This window comes from Myotis yumanensis, unplaced genomic scaffold, assembly GCF_028538775.1.
Source record: "Myotis yumanensis isolate MYYU_CA2020_CCGP unplaced genomic scaffold, mMyoYum1.0.hap1 SCAF_3, whole genome shotgun sequence".
Taxonomy (NCBI): domain Eukaryota; kingdom Metazoa; phylum Chordata; class Mammalia; order Chiroptera; family Vespertilionidae; genus Myotis; species Myotis yumanensis.
In genome coordinates this window covers 8,839,324-8,851,585 of record NW_027223754.1, presented here as the reverse complement: position 1 = coordinate 8,851,585, position 12,262 = coordinate 8,839,324, and the positions used below count along the sequence as shown (strand labels likewise).

The 12,262-nt window shown below is 43.4% G+C and overlaps 1 protein-coding gene across 15 annotated transcripts in view; it reads left to right on the top strand.

Moving 5' to 3' along the window:
• The window catches only part of SORBS2 (sorbin and SH3 domain containing 2), a 200,439-nt gene that overhangs the window by 26,956 nt on the left and 161,221 nt on the right, over positions 1 to 12,262 (top strand). For all 15 annotated transcript variants that reach the window (XM_070408216.1, XM_070408222.1, XM_070408214.1 and 12 more), the window contains exon 2: positions 4,515 to 4,653. The gene's annotated coding sequence lies outside the window, so the exon portion shown is untranslated. The remainder of the gene's footprint in view (positions 1 to 4,514; positions 4,654 to 12,262) is intronic.

Sequence of the window (12,262 nt, the reverse complement as noted above, 5' to 3'; positions counted from 1 at the left end):
TCTGCTCAGGCCTTGTCCTCCTAGCACTGGACAACCCCCCAAAAAACTGCCCATCCCTAGGAGGAACCTGTCTGGTTTCCGGATTCTGGCCCCTGTGTGTGTGGTCTGATGGGCCCCACTGCCCATCAAACTCTCAGTGCTTGCTTTTACCCCATGAGATTTTAGATACGCAGATGCCTGATTTCATCTAGATTACTTAAAACAAACTTTCCAGAGGTACGTCCAGGATACTTGTATTTAAAAGAATTCTCCAGATAAGTTTCATTTGCACCCAGGGAGGAAAGAAACTACTTTATATCAATTTCTCACAAATTTCAGTGTGCATACACACAACCTGGGGATGTTGTTAAAATGTACTTGCTGGTTCAGTCAGTATGGGTAGGGCCTGAGAGTTTCAACTTCTGAGCAAGTTCCCAAGTGATGTCTTTGATGTTGGTCCATAGGCCACTCTTTATGGTAAGGCTCAGCGGTTCTCAAAGTGTGGCCAAGAACCACCTGGGGACTTGTTAGAGATGCAAAATTCCAGGACCCTCCCCAAACTTACTAAGTCAGAAAGTGGGGGTGCGGCCCAGCAACCTATGTTTTGACAGTTTGAGTCCCACTGGCCTAGATGGCACTTCCCAATAGACATTCATGCAAGCCACATATGTTATGTAAAATTTCTAGTTGTCAGTTTTAAAAAGGAAAAAAAAAACAGGTAAAATGAATTATAACAAAACTTTCTTAACCCTATGTGTCTGAAATATTATCATCATTTCAACATATATCAATATACTAATTAATTTGGTAGTATACATACTTTTTCCATAGTAAGTCGTCGCAGTCCAGTGTGTTTTTTACTGTTAAATGCTATCTCAGTTCTTACTGGCCACATGCTAAATGATCAATTGCTACATGAATCCACCATATTGGACAGCCAACTCCTACACTTATAATGATAACAGCATGAACTTTTATTGAATGCCTGCTATGTATCAGCCATTACTTAGCCAAGCATCTTATGTGCATTATTTACATAAACGCTACCACAACTCTGGGGATTGGTGCTGTTATTATCCCCACGGTACACAGAGGAGGGGTGGTGCCCGAAACCCTATGTGGCGTTTCACCAATATAAGAAGCCCACTTTAATAGAAGATTTTCCCAATTATTTTAAATCTACTTCTTTGCTAAAAAAAAGAAAGTTAAAGAATACAAATCGAATCATTAAGATGACTACAATTAGTACAACTGTTAAGACATCAATAACTTATAAAAGGCATAGTAGGTGCACAAGTAGAAAAGTCCAAATTTATTATCCTCTAACCTTTTAAAATATGCCTAAGGTCCAACATGCACTTTTCTATGACATCAAATCTGGTGAGAGGTGCTATAGACAGGCTGGTTGGTTGGTCAATGGGACCCTTGGGGAACAAAGGAGACCTTTGGTGAGTCCCGTGGCAGGATAAGATGTGTCCTAAATGGAAGCAGCTAGCAGGGTCATAATCTGTTCATTCAGGTGCAGATTCTAATACAAAATGACTCCAACAATAAAACCATGCACCGCATAATGACACGTAGATCAACGATAGACCCCGTATACAATGGTTGTCCCATTAGATGACAATGCAGCTGAAAATTTCCTATCGCCTAGTGATGTCACAGCCCTCGTAGTGTCATAGCCCCACGCTAATGTGTTTGTGGTGATGCTGGTGTAAACTAACCTTCCACCCTGCCAGTTATATAAAAGCTTAGCTCATACAATCACGTACAGTACATGATACTTGATGATGATAATAAACGACTATGTTACTGGTTTATGTGTTTACTATACTATACTTTCATCGTTGTTTTAGAGTGTACTTTTTCTACTTATACACAAAACAGGCAGCATCCCACCTAGCAACTAGAAAGGGGGTTGTGCAAAATGGAAGGTTTTTATAAGAAGAGGGTGGGGCAAGGGAGCTATTGAAAAAAGAAATGATTGTTTTGGGACCAGGACACCTTTCTTTGGGGGGTCAGAGGGGAAGGGTTTTTTATCATGCAGGTTGCCTCTTCTTTCCCTGAGGGATGGAGAGGGACCACAGTGACAGGTAACCTTCCTGGGGCTTGACCAGAAAATTACAGACTGGTTGATTAAGATTCCTTTGCTGGAAGAGGTTGAAATCGCAATTAGATCAGGTATTAATCTAGGTTTGTTATCATGGGCTTTTATCGGCAGTGATGCCATTTCGGGGCCTGTGGATTTTCTTTAACACCGTCAAACAGTGTGGCATGTTACACAGGCAGCAGCCTCATACATCTCCTGTGTTTACCGCATCCCTTGATAGCATCATTTTTGTCTGGTGATTGATATCATCTCAATTTGTTTTGCACAATAACCTGCTGTACTGGTTTGTAGCCTAGGAGCAAACAGCCTAGGTGATTAGGACGCTGCTCCATCTAGGTTTGTATTAAGTGCTCTCTGTGATGTTCGAAAGCACCTAAAGAAGCATTTCTCAGAACACATCTCCATAAGATTGTAGTGAAATGCAAGGCAATGTATTGCTGTGGGAAACAGGCAATTTGGAATTTAAAAATAACAGCTGATTTGGTAGTCAAATAGTTCATCTTTATTAGTTCCTGTAACTTCCATTTTTCTCAAGGAAGGCTGATATTTAAATGCATTTTCTTTTTATTATAAACTACTATTAGGAGGAAAAAGTAAAAACAATTTAAAACTTTCTGTCTGAGGCTAGGCTTCCATTTTTTTGTCAGAATTACCATTTATCATTTTGACCAAGTAATGTAAATATCCTATTTCAAACTGACAGATAACTAAGACATATCAACCTATGACCATTTGAAATAAATGAATGGGAAAAATGCATTATTCTACAGAGATTTTTAAAAACCCTGCTATATATATTTTTAAATAAAGTTAATCTTATTTTAAAATTTGATTAGATATTTCAAACTTAAGGTGTCATTTTTTATATTTAAATATCTGCATACCTTTAATATAAGTGTATTACGTTGAAGGATTTCCTATTTTACCATGGTACTTGAAATAGCAGTCATATCTTTTTTTTTTTTAACATAGCATGCATCATCCTCAGTATTTTCTATAATCACTTTCAGTGTCTCTCTTTAATTGCAAGGAAAGAATTGGTTGATCTGAGTGTCTAGTAACCAACCTTCATCCTATTAATTATAAACTATCTCCTGGTGGTTTTTATACTAGACTAAGGTCATAGAATCTTTCATCTCTCGGCAGAACTCATTGACTGCTAAGCATTGTCTTCGTTATGGGGACTGGGGAGTTGAAAGGACTCAGGGTTTCATCCACCCAGAATAAAGGTTTTTATAAAAATACCTCAGTGTTTCCTTTGTAGGAAGCAACTAACTTTCCTTCTTCTTAGGGGTGTAAAAGGCAGAATGAAGCAATGGAAACCAGGAGTTGGTCTGATGATGCATAGCGTTTCCCTTCAGTCATACTATAAAGAGATCTCATCTCCAATGGCTATGGCTTGAATAGCCTCATAGTGTGAAAAAAAAAAAAAAAAGAAACTGTGAACCAATTCTATCTTTATTCTTGCTGCATTTGTGTGCTGTAAACCATTGGAAGCAAAGACGCTATATATTTTGCCCGCTCTATTCTTGAAGTGCCTGGCATATAGGAGGTTAAAAGAGTACTTCTCACAAATATTTGCAGAATGAATGCATGTATGCATGCACGCATGAATACAACTTCTAGATCTTAATTTATAAGTCTAGAAACAAAATAAAGGCCCTAGTTTGCTGGCCATTGTTGGTGACTCAATCTGGATTATGTCTTCGTTGGCCTTCGTGGGGAGAGCAGGGGCAATTGGTGTCTGTCTGCATCATGTCACTGAATGGTCCCCAGTCGCTGCCAACAGATAAGAAACGTCAACAGCTTAACCAAGTAGCTTTCAAAAATAGCATCCTTGATGAAACTGGAAATGTGGGTGCGTGCTAGAAACAAACCATTTGCCTTCCATCTGAAGAAGGTTCGGCTGACCACAGGTATACCTACCAGAGAGATGAAACTTTTTTTTTAAGACCCATATATAAATGAGCAGGAAAATATCAGATTGAAAGCCTTTCCTCTCCATAAGGCACAAACAGAACATCTTATTTTCAATGAATCTGGCAAATCATTTTGAAAAACAAAAAACAAAAAAAAAAACTTGGGGATTATGGCTAGGCACTCTGTTTCTTTAAGATTCCAGTCAGGGTTTTTATTTGTTTGTTTTCAAGAGCGCTGGGCAGTTTTCCTCAACATTTAAATGAATATTTGCACCGTAAACCACGTTGTTGTGGGTTTCCTGGTTGGTGTCCTCCCCCACCCCCTCCCGGGTAGGGGATGGGGGGTGTGGCGATTCAGACGATTTTTTCTTCCCTTAGCAAGTCCACCGCGGCTGCTGCTAATGCTGAAAATAGCTCAAAGGCGCTCAGAACGGTAGCACCACCCAGCAGCTGCGATCCCTTCGCTCCCTTATTTGCCTTCTCTCTGGCCTTTTTCCCCCCTTCAGACACTTGGATTGGGACTTAATCTGAAATCTCTGGAGTTCAAGACCTTCTGAAAAGGGCTAAATAAACAATCTCTACATGTAAAGGCCACTGACTCCCACTTCCTCTGCGCAGAGCGACTGGGAGCCCGGCTGCCCCGAGGTAAGAGTTTTTATTCTACAAGGATTTCCTTGGTTCCTGAGACCTTTCTGGTGAATGCTTTCGAAATAAATGACTTAGAGTGAAAATAAGCGGAGGGCTGCGAACGGTCTCCAGGTAAACAGGGTGTCCCCCGTTACATCAGGAGCCGCTGTGCATGGGGAGAAGGGGGGAGGATGAGGGGGGAGCGATTTTAAACTTTGCTTCACGCTCTCTGTCCCCCGCCTGTGCCTGCGCTGCCCAGACCTCCCCGCCCTGACCCCACGCAGCAGCCCGCCTGGCAGGCACCACAGTGTTGGGGGTTTTTTTTTAAGGAAAAAGATGCAACCGCCCGAATAAAGAAAATCCATGAGTAATTGTTCCTGAGGGACAAGGAGCAAGCTCTCTTTTCTGTGGTTCTCTGGGCGATCGCCCGCCCCGCGCGCACTCCTAGCTGGCCGTGGAGCGGTTTGCTGGGCTGTTTGCTGTTTGTGTCTTCCTGGCGCGGTTGGCTGACCCGCTGGGGCTGGAGGACTCCCTCCCCGGCTGGAAGTCTTGCCGGCAGGTTTCTCGCACGTGACGATCTAATATTCTGGAGAGCTCCCCGCGCTCCCCGCCACCCCTCCGCGTGCGCGCGCTCACCGTGCTGCCAAGTACTTTGATCTGTGGACTTTAACTTCAAACACGGCGTTGGCTTTGATTGTGGGTATTGACTGCGGTCGGTGAAAAGTCTTTTTGTTCAGTGCGTCGGAATCACTTCCTTGAGGTGATCTCTTGGGCTTTGGTTCTCCCTCTGCTACGTCTTGGGTTTTACGTGCCCAGAGACCCCTACCTGCAAGGAAAAGCTGTGTCTCCCCGAGTCTGGGACGAATCCTGCCCCCCTGTCCCCCTGCCCCCCTGCCAGCAGCAAAGGACAGTGCAGAGCCCGGCTCTGTCAGCACCCCCCACCCCACCCCCCACCTCTTGATCGTCCGCTGCCTCAAAATCACCACGTGTCTGGAGGCCTAACCGTTGCCTTTTAGCATGAATACAGATATCCTTGGTATTTACTGATTCTCGTTTCCAAAACAGTCTATTGATATCGCAGATCACATGTCAAAAGAAAGCATGCATGTTAAACACACGGTGATCTTCTGGGTAACTTTAAAAAAAGGGGGGGGGGGGGGAGAACAATTAAAAAGAAAGAAAGAAGGGGGAATTTTTAAAAAGGAAAACTAGTGGGGAAAAACCCCTGGGTAGCCAAAAGCCTGTTATGCCAGTGAAACTTCTGCTGAATGAGGGATAAGGAATGAAAAAAATGTATTTCCTAAAATAGGCCATGTAGCACTTTCTAGCCATTCAATCAACTTTTAAGTGTTTTCTTTAAAGAAAGTTCCTGTGTGTATTACACTTGTTCATTACCCTTTTCTTCCCTCCCCTCGCCCCCTCTCTCAAAGCAGAGAGAGGGAATTTTCAAAGTCCTCAGCCAGATACTGTCTGACTTTGCTGGCAAACTGTCCCCACCTGTTCTGTTGAAGGTCAGGGCTAGAAGGAGCCCAATGCCGTCCGGAGGCTGTTGAAGTCCCCGGCCAGGACTGGGGCTCCTGGGAGCTGGCACAGTGGGCTCCCCGCACTCTGCACCTTGCTGGGAGCGAAGGGAGCCAGTGGCCACAGGACACGGTTTCAGAGGGGAGGAGCTGGGGATAAGGCTATGGGAGAGGTTCCTGGGGATCAGGTGCAATAGAGCCTCTAGAATGTGGACTAATAGTAAGAAAACTCAGAGATGTTCAGTCCAGTTTTTATTTCCAACATCTGGACATTTAATTGCTAACTCCTCACCCCCCACTTCAAATCGGCCTTCTAAGGAGCATACTAATGATCACATTTCTGTGATGGGTCAAAATTTTAAATCCTCCAGTTATTTTAAGCGTGCACTTCCCTGCCTTTGGGGGGCTAGTATGCGCTGCCCCCCCCCCCCCCCCCCAGTACTAGGGAGCTCTGATGTGGCATCGCTGAGTGCAAATGTCCTGTCACAGGCAACACAAGTTCAGGTGCAGAGTCCAATGGCACCAGGACGACTTGGGTCAGGAAGGTGTCAGACGGCCATTCCATTCTCAGTGGGCAAACCATTGTTCCCTGTGCTGCTGCTGTTGTTTTGTTCCTTTGTGTCTCTTCACCCCTTCATTTTCCTCTGAAACTGGATTGTTTGAACGTGAAACTCCAGGTGAAAGCTCGCCAAAGCCACCGAGTTTCACGCAGCTTCCACATGAAAGGATTCTACCCGGCCTTGCTCGAAACTTGGCCCATGTTTTGCCCAAAGTTTCGTGAATGTCAGCGAGGCTGGATTTGAAACCTAATCCAAAGCCAGGTGACTTCTAGGGACGTGGAGGCTTCCCTGTAGGAGTATAGAACCTGTCTAGCAAGGCCGTCCCTTATTTTCATGCCTCCCGCGTCACTGCATGGGTACACACGTTTTTTCTTCCCCCAAGAAACTCCCATTTGTTTTATGACATTTGAAAGCCAGGTTCAATCCTAATATGAGTTTTTATAGCTGTGGTATTTAAGCATTGGCAACTCCAAGTCTGCATTTCAAATTCCTGCACAGCCTGAACCACAGTGGTGTGAACATGTTGGTATAATTCAGCTGAAGGAAGTCCCCGGAGAGTCCTGGAATGTCTTTCTTTGCTTAAATATACCTCTGTGCCCGTGAGGAACAAACAGTAACATTTTGTCCTGGCCTGTCCGCTTGACAGTATGCTTTTTGTTCGCGCTCCAAAGGTGGTGTCAAATATATTGGTGGAAAAAAATAATAAACTTCCAGCTAATTTTTTTTTTTTTTTTTTTTTTTTGCCTGCTCAAGTGATATACTCCTAGGGAAAATAGTAAGCCTTGAAAACGTCAGTACTATTATTTGTAATGTAGGCTGAGACTAAAGGGGTACTCAGCAGAGTCAATTTCCATCAGAAAAGGGTTGTGACTTGGAGCTGATTGTGTGCATTGAATGGTCAGACAGGGCCAGGTTGTGAAGGTGTGTGTGTGCTGGTGGAGGTAGAGGCGGGTGGGGAGGAAAGGCGATTTGTAAACTGTGTTCAGCAAATCTGTCACGTCTAAAACAAAAATAATCAAGCCCAGGATCCAAAAGCATTCCTTTCTTCTGTTGATCATCTAAATTTGTGTTGGCTGAATGTTGTATTTTGGGGGGTATTTTTTTTTAATTGTTTTATTGCTTAAAGTATTACAAAGAGTATTACATATGTCTCCTTTTTTGCCCACCCTTGACAATCCCCTGGCCTCCCCTACCCCCCAGTGTCTTATGTCCATTGGTTATGCGTATATGCATGCATACAAGTCCTTAGGTTGATTTCTTACCCTCCCCTCCTGCCCCCCCAACCCTCCCCTGCCTTCCCGCTGTAGTTTGACAGTCTGTTCGAGGCTGCTCTGCCTCTGTATCTATTTTTGTTCATAAGTTTATAATGGTTTTTATTATGGAGGTATTTTTTTTTTAATTGAGGACAGCAAAGATTACACTCTGATCATTAGGATTCCAGAAATGGCAAATAACCTCCCATGAAAATATGACCAATTGGGAGACCCACGCAGCTGTAAATGAAGCTGCACGAGCCAGTCTCAGAAAGATCACGGGTCTGTGCCCACTAGAGATGCGAAGCCCAGGAAACCATGAGTTGATGTGTCACGTTATTAGTTGGAGGGTTTCTGAACTCATTTGAAGAATTTTCATAAAAATAAATTTGTGACCTCACTAAAGATTTAATCGGAATGAATTTAGTGAGATTTATAGATAGTTATTTATTACAAAATTAAATTATGAAATTTCATTTTGAAAATTTTGTAGTCAGATTTTTGTTTCATAAACTAGACTATTAAAGATGCAGTTTGCATTTTAGCAGGTGATTTGCAAAATGACTGTCATTGATCCCATACTACGTAAAGCATTTGAAAAGCTCACAGTAACAAAACTCGCAGATCCCCCATGTAGGAGCTGCACTTGAACACTGACTTCACTATTCATTGCGTAGCATTTACTAACATATCTGATTTTTATATCCCCAAACTAGTGCAATGAGTAGAGGAGAGGGAGATGCTCAAATAAAGGTGCTAGAGAGAAACAGGAGAAAACAATCAGGACCATCTTGGAAGGGGGTTCACTAAACACATAAAGGTGGAAGGAGCTCAACATTTTGAAAACAACCATCACCCTGGTTGGTTGGAAAAGAGAAAGGGTAAAATACCAGGTGGCAAGTAAACACCAAACTTGTGCAGATGCAAACTTGCTTTAAATCAAAATGTGATCTTCGTTCAAGAATGACCACACTGGTCATTTGAGAATGCAAAAATCAGCCTCTGACACATCTTCTCTTGTGCTTAATGTACTGTCAGAAAATGGAGTCCATATAACACTTACCCATTCCACAAGGATATATATCTATTTTTTAAATATATTTTTATTGATTTCAGAGAGGAAGGGAGAGGGAGATAGAAACATCAATGATGAGAGAGAATCATGGATCGGTTGCCTCCTGCACGGCCCCCACTGGGGATCGAGCCCGAAACCCTGGGCATGTGCCCTTCACTGGGATCGAACCCAGGACTCTTCAGTCCGCAGGCTGACGCTCTATCCACTAAGCCAAACCAGCTAGGGCCACAAGGATATATTATTAAAACTTAAATGTATGGACGCATGGCATTTGTGTTCCTAAAAAAAAAAAAAAATTAGTTTCCATCTGATCAGACCATGATGTCACAAAACAAAGTCCTCCCCTGAAAGACCAAAGAGGATTATTTGCCTGAAACAGATAAACAGTCATTTCCAGGAAAGTCATCATTCTCCACCTAAACATTTATTTGTTATTTGGATGTTATCATTTTCTCTGAAATAATGCTTTAATCATTACAGTGCCAAAACACCTCAAGGATCCCAAAGCATTCTCTCAGCTACCCAAGGTGGACTGTCAAAAAGATGTGGGCATTTCTTGTAGGTTTATACCTAGACAGTGTTGTCAGGACACAGGTCCCCTTAAAGCCTCTCTCATCCTAAGCTTCATCATGGAGTAGGAGACCCTGGTGACCCTCTGAACCACTCTGATCCCCAGGGGACAGTGCAGCCCACTGGGGCTTGAGTTAAAGTAGAGAACAAAGAAGGCAAATCCTCTTACCTCTGTCCTTGGGCTGAAGCCTCCCTACATCTCTTGCTCTAACTTTTCTTTTTCACATGGCATTATCCCTCTTTTCTGTTATTTCCATTTCTCTCTCTTTTTTTAAATAAATATTTTTTATTGATTTTTAAAGAGAGAGGAAGGGAGTAAGGGAGAGGGGGAGAGAAACATTGCAACCCAGGCATGTGCCCTGACCGGGAATTGAACCAGCAACTTCTCAGTGCAAGGGAGCACATCCAACAAACTGAGCCACACCAGCCAGGGCTCCGCTTCTCTTATTCTGGCAAGAACACAAGTCTTCCCCTGCAGACTTCACCATCCTGGAATTGTTGGAGGAGGAAAAAGCCCAAGGACTCTAGCTCTGTGGGCTGCCAGTTTCACACACATGGCAAAGCTTGCCCATGGGCCCCTGAGTTAGAAGAACATTCTCTTGTGTCTCACAGTTAGAGTTTGTGTTTAGTAACTGTTGAGTAATTCATATCAAAATAAAAATAAAATGGGCATGAGGGCAGCCCTTTAGGTCAGTTTTTGCCTAATATCTTTCTTCAGTTCCAAGATCCTATCCAGAACACCAGAATACAGCCCTGGCTGGCATTGCTCCATGCTTAGAGCCTCAGCCTGTTCCATTCCCAGTCAAGGGCATGTACCTGAGTTGCAGGTTGGATCCCTGGCTTTGGTCGGAGCATGTGTGGGAGGCAACCAATCGATGTGTCTCTCTCACATCGATGTTTCTCTCCCCCTACCCTCCCTTCCTCTTTCCCTCTACTCTCTCTACAAAATCAATAGGAAAAATATCCTTGGGTGAGGATTACCAAAAAAAGAAAAGAATCAACCAATGAATGTATAAATAAGTGGGACAACAAATCATTCTCTCTCTCTCTCTTTCTCTCTCTCTCATCAATAATTTTTTTTTTAAAAAAAGGATACTGTATTACATTTAGTCATCATGTTTTCTTAGACTCCTCTTGGTCATGAGTTTATCAGCCTTTCCTTGTCTTTGTTGGCCTTGATAGTTTTGAGGAGTACTGGTCAGGTATTTCATAGAACATCTTTGTATTAGAATTTGTCTGTTTTCTCATGATTAGAGCAGGGTTATGGGTCTTGGGGAGGACAACATTCTCAGTATCTCACATCAAGGATACATACCATCAACATGAGGTAGCACTGTAGATGCTGACCTTGATTACCTGTCTGAGGGAACATTGGTCATGTTTATCCACTGGAATGTTTCTCTTTCTCCCCCTTTCCAAACTGCACTCTTTGAGAAGTAACTTTGTGCAGCCCACACTGACAGAATAGAGTTATGCTCCTCCCCCTGGTAGAGCATCTACATAAATTATTTGAAATTTTTCTGTGTGGGAGATTTGCCTTCCCAATTTACTTAAGTTCAATCATCCTATCTAATGAAGGGTAATATGCAAATTAACCATCATTCCATCACAAAGATGGCGGTGACCATAGCCACAAGATGGCGGCGCCCAGTCCCCTCAGTCCCGCGGGAGTCCCCCAGTCCTGGGGGGCGGGGTGGATGCTGAGAGCAGGTAGCTTGAGCAGCCTGGTGGGACACTTGCGTCATCACCATGGCAACGAGGCAAGCGTCCCACTCCAGCTGTGGAGTGCCTCTGGGCAGCATTCTTCCCGCCCTGGCCATGGAGTGCCTCTGGGCAGTGTGCATGCATGTGCAGAGTGGCCAGGTCAGGACGCGGAGACCTCTGGGCTGCAGAGAGCCTCTGGGCAGCAGGCGGGGAGCGGCCAGGCCCTGCAGAGAGCAGAGAACCATGGGCAGTGGGCCTAAGTCATCAGGGCTCCTGGATAGGAGAGGGCTCCCCTGAGGGCTCCCAGATTGGAGAGGGTGCAGGTTGGGCTGAGGGACCCACCCCCTGTGCATGAATTTCGTGCATCGGGCCTCTAGTTTACTTATATCAGAATGAATGCATAGATATTTATTTTATGCTTTAGATTATAATTCAATACAACTTTTCTTATTTTGTTGCTCAAATTTTTCCACCTTTGGCTATTGGCAGCTTTTGCTTGGCTCCTATGTCCCTTTGACATATTCCTGTCACTGTGAGTTTTTCTTTTCCTTTCCTGGTATCACAAGATACTCAGGCTCATTTTGTATATTTCCTGCCTCAGTCCTAGAATCAATCATCTCTTTAAGAAGCCCTGGTTTCTTTTATTGAAGAATGGTATTACAAACCAAGACCAGGGCATCCATTTTAATTTCTGAATATGATCTTATCAGCCACCTATTTTTTAAAGAAAATTTTCATTTTGTTTATGAGTTTTCAGTTTGTAGCTAGAAATACCTTGATGTATAAAAAGATAATCTTTCCTGCTTTTTCAGATTAATAGGCTACATGTGGCCCTTGCATACTCCCCTGTCCATCCTTTTGAAACAAATTCAATTAAATATGATCATCTCTGTTTGTCATTGTTAATTTTGGTAGGAGATTCATAGTCTTAGATGTGGTCCTCAA